At 33.9% G+C, this 4,265-nt stretch overlaps 1 non-coding gene across 1 annotated transcript; it reads right to left on the bottom strand.

Annotated features, from left to right (window-relative positions):
• Positions 1–2,748: 2,748 nt before the first annotated feature.
• Mir1923 (microRNA mir-1923) lies at positions 2,749–2,834 on the bottom strand. Its single transcript, NR_040123.1, has one exon. It is a non-coding gene; the product is annotated as a microRNA mir-1923 (primary transcript).
• Between the last annotated feature and the right edge of the window lie 1,431 nt (positions 2,835–4,265).

Genomic DNA, 4,265 nt, shown 5'->3' with positions numbered 1-4,265 from the left:
TACAAAGTTCCTCATAAGTTATTCTTATGGCGATAAAAAAATTATAAGAATCCATTGGCACAATTATTTTTTATTAGCATTTGAAGTTAAAATACAGACAAAAATTCGTCAAAATCATGAATATTTTTAATTATTTGGTAGTTAAAAATTTATAAATATTTCACTATCAAAAGCTATGAATTGAAAATTTAATACTATGGTGTCCATAAGTTAAGCTTAGAATAATTATAAAAAAGTTTGAGGATTATTCAATTTAAAAAAATTTACGAGTGTTTAAAGTTTTAATTTTAATTTGAAATCAAAAATACACGTGTAAAATAACATTTTACTACTAAATAATTTTCGATTTTTGTTATTTTTAAAAAATCAACAAACGTAGGATCTTGAAACGTTTACTCAAATATTTGAATGTGTTTCAAAATAGAATATATGACAATATTTAAATTTAATATATCCTAGACTGACAAATCATCTCCGTTCGGAATCGTTTTTCGTATACAATGATACCTATCATTGCATTCAAATTTAACCTACCGTAGTCCGAAGTTCACCCCACCCCCTAATGTACATCAGATTGATACCCACTTACCCACTTTTTTTCTTTGCTTTTTAGTTTAAGACTCTTGAGCTTGACCAGTTGTGTAAGCTAAAAAAAGTAAAAACTGACGTTGATAGCGTTGTTTTTGCGTTTTCTTCCCTCTCGGCTTAACGACCCACACTGCCGTTTGACGTACATGTTGATGGTGTAATCTCACAGTGCACCAACATCAAGCTGTTAGATGGTATTTTCGGCCATTCCCGTAAAGGTATGTTTGGATGATTTATTCTGACTGTAAATCATTGGATATTTTTTTAATTTGTATTTTTTGTTAGACTTCACACATGTGGAATTCACCCTTGGGGGGGGGGGGGGGCCTGCCCTTCCAATAAGGGTTCTCATTAGTGTAAAAAATACCATTGATGTGCCACATGAGTTGTCTGACTCATCCGAGGAGGAGGAAGTATCACAAGCCGTCGAGGTAGATTGTCGGAAACGGTTTATTGAACTAATTTTCGGTCCAGCATTGGCCAACCTGTTTTGCCATTCCCTTAGCCGGATGAAGGGGGCCGGTAACTTTAAGGCGAAGAAGTGGCATGTTCACCACTCGGACTGGTCAAAAATTTGCTTTGAAGTTGATAGACTCTCAAGAGCAAACGAAGTTTTCGGACAATGTCTGTAAGCTATTTCATTTTTTTTTTTGTTTAGTTTTGCGTTCACTGTATATCGACTGTTGTTATTTTATTCATATATAATATATATAATATATATATATTTTTTTAATGTAGATTTTATTGCGCTGGACATGGGCTGCAGTTGTCACCAGATGCAGCTGTACCTTACATTAGTAGGTTTATAGACCCCTATAAACCTACTATTGTCATTGTACAGTTGCATTATGGTGTCAACCTGCGGATGCGGTCATCCTGCAGGTCCCTTTTGTTTAAAAGGGAAAGTGTATTGATATCTTGCAATAACGTGAAGTTTTATCACGGCCTGGATCCTTCAAAGGAAACTCTAAAGCCACTGTCAAAGTAATTTTTTGTTTCGATTATTAACACAACAGATTAAAGTTTAATTATAATTGTGTATTTTAGGATACTTTGCCAAATTCGACATACTTACAAGGTTACAACCCCGCCGTGCATATTCTTCGGCGCGGGTTAAGTGCGATCGGCATTGTCACTTGGCTATTGCTCGGCGGCCGTCATGTCGAAAACAGTGACATGGCTCAAGTGAGGAATATCGACGTTATAGCCGGCCAATTTATATGTTCCATGACCGACTTCCTCATGGACGCCGTAACCGGGTGTGGCGTGCGTATAGAATGTGTCGTCAGTGGTAAAACTTCTTCAGAAGGTTGGTAATGGCATAGCATTGACCGTTGCTTCATCGGGCATTGCGGCAACTTTACTGGATGGAGGCAGAACAGCTCATTCAGTATTTAAGCTGCCACTTAATATTCAAAATAACTCTGACGCAGTGTGCAACATAAAAAAACAATCGTCCATGGCCACAGTGCTGAAACAGTGTAAAATTATCATCTAGGATGAATGTACTATGGCACACAAGCATTCGCTTGATACGTTGAACACGACTTTGAAAGATATTAAAAACAATGACAAGCTATTTGGCGGCACTCCGTTAGTCCTTTCAGGTGATTTCAGACGAACACTTCCCGTCATTCAACATACGCTGATGAGATCAACGCTTGCTTAAAATCATCGTCATTGTGTCGTAATGTTGAAAAAGTACAGCTGAAAGTAAATATGCGCGTTAAAATGCTTCAAGATCCATCCGCTGAAACATTCTCAAAACAACTCTTAGATATCGGCGATGGAAAAGTTAATATAGATGAAACTGGATGCGTAAAATTATCGACCGATTTCTGCACAATTACTAATTCGAAAGATGCTCTCATTGAACAAATATTTCCAGATGTACACACACAGTACATAAATTATGAGTGGCTTGCAGAATGAGCAATTTTAGCGCCAAAAAATGTGGACGTTGACGATTTAAATCTGAGGATACAACAGTTGTTGCCAGGGAACTTGGTATCATACAAATCTATTGATACAGTTTGCGATGCAAGTGAAGCTGTACATTTTCCAACAGAAATTTTGAACTCACTAGATTTGCCTGGCATGCCACCGCATAATTTACAATTGAAGGTTGGATCTCCGATTATTTTGCTACGTTATTTGAACCCGCCACGACTGTGCAACGGTACGCGATTAGTCATTAAAATATTATTGAAAAACGTTATCGAAGCCAGCATTTTAAATGGCAAGTTCAGATGTGAAAATATATTAATACCACGAATCCCTATTACCTTTACCTACACATGTGCCAATTCAATTTAAACGTAATCAATTTCCGATTAGATTGGCATTTGCAATGACTTATAAGTCCCAAGGCCAAACAGTGTCTGTTTATGGCTTAGATTTTAGCACACCATGTTTTTCACACGGAAATTATACGTGGCATGCTCTCGAGTGGGTAAACCATCCAGTGTGTTTGTGTTAGCTAAAGGTGGGCTAACAAAAAATATTGTTCACGCTATAGCATTAAGAAATTGATATTGCTTGTTAATGTTACTGTCATAATTAATTATAAATAATTATAAATTTGATGAAAAAATTATAATAAATTAAAAAAATTAATGTTTGGTGTTTTATTATTTGTTAATTGGCTCCCATGATTACTTGGCTCACATGATCTTGGCTCCCATGGCTGAGTTGCACTTACTGCAGTGAGTTACACCAAAAAGGAGTTGAAAAATCATAATATTTTTGTTATTTTTTTGGGCCAGGAAGTGCGAAGGATCAGCTATATTATATATAATTGAATGTTTGTGTGCAGATCTATGGAAAGAAGATAGACTAATTTAAAAAGAGTTAAATTTCTTTTTTTTTGTTAATCGGAATTTAGTACGTTAAGGTTAGGATTATATATTAATTGATTATATTAATCCACCGTATTACGTAAAACTTGGTATAACTTTGATACTTTATTATAGTTAAATCATACACTTACGTACAAACACAAGGGCGGATACGAGGGGGCTCTACTGCATCTTCTGGTTGTTGATTATTATCTATAATTTATTGGTGATTTTGAATTTTTACACACAGTTGTAACGGGAATACCTGACAAATGAAATAACTTTTGTTCTAATCAATATTTTTTATATCATTTACTGACGCCTGCGCTACATGAATAGTATACCTACAATTTTTAAATCTGATTAATTTTTTTTGAAAAATTCCAAATAGACAAATTTGTGTTAAGTTTGTCATATTGTTTATTTTTTTTTAAAAAATGTTAATTCTTATTATGTTTATTGTGAAGTTTATCCAGTCATCAAGAACTTTTCAATTCAAAAAGTTTAAAATTTTAAAAAAATATTACATGATTTATAAATTGGCTATTTTTAATTTTTCAAAAAATATGTATATAAGATTTAAAATTGTTTATTTAAAATAAAAAAATGTTATACTGTATATTATGTAGGCGGTAATGCAAGAGTCTGTAAAAATTAGCAATTGAAACTAAAGTTATTTTATTTGTCAGGTCTTCCCGTTACAAAGTGTATAATATTGTCTTTTGCATATGGTGGATTACCTTCTTGTTCTTGAATTCTATAGTCTTCTTCATTTTCATTTTCATATGTTATGTTAAGTGAAAAATTTCTTAATCGTTCTTCATATGATGCTACGGAATA

The sequence above is a fragment of the Acyrthosiphon pisum genome, unplaced genomic scaffold, assembly GCF_005508785.2.
Source record: "Acyrthosiphon pisum isolate AL4f unplaced genomic scaffold, pea_aphid_22Mar2018_4r6ur Scaffold_20960;HRSCAF=22641, whole genome shotgun sequence".
NCBI classification, from domain to species: domain Eukaryota; kingdom Metazoa; phylum Arthropoda; class Insecta; order Hemiptera; family Aphididae; genus Acyrthosiphon; species Acyrthosiphon pisum.
This window is presented reverse-complemented; position numbering and strand designations above follow the sequence as displayed.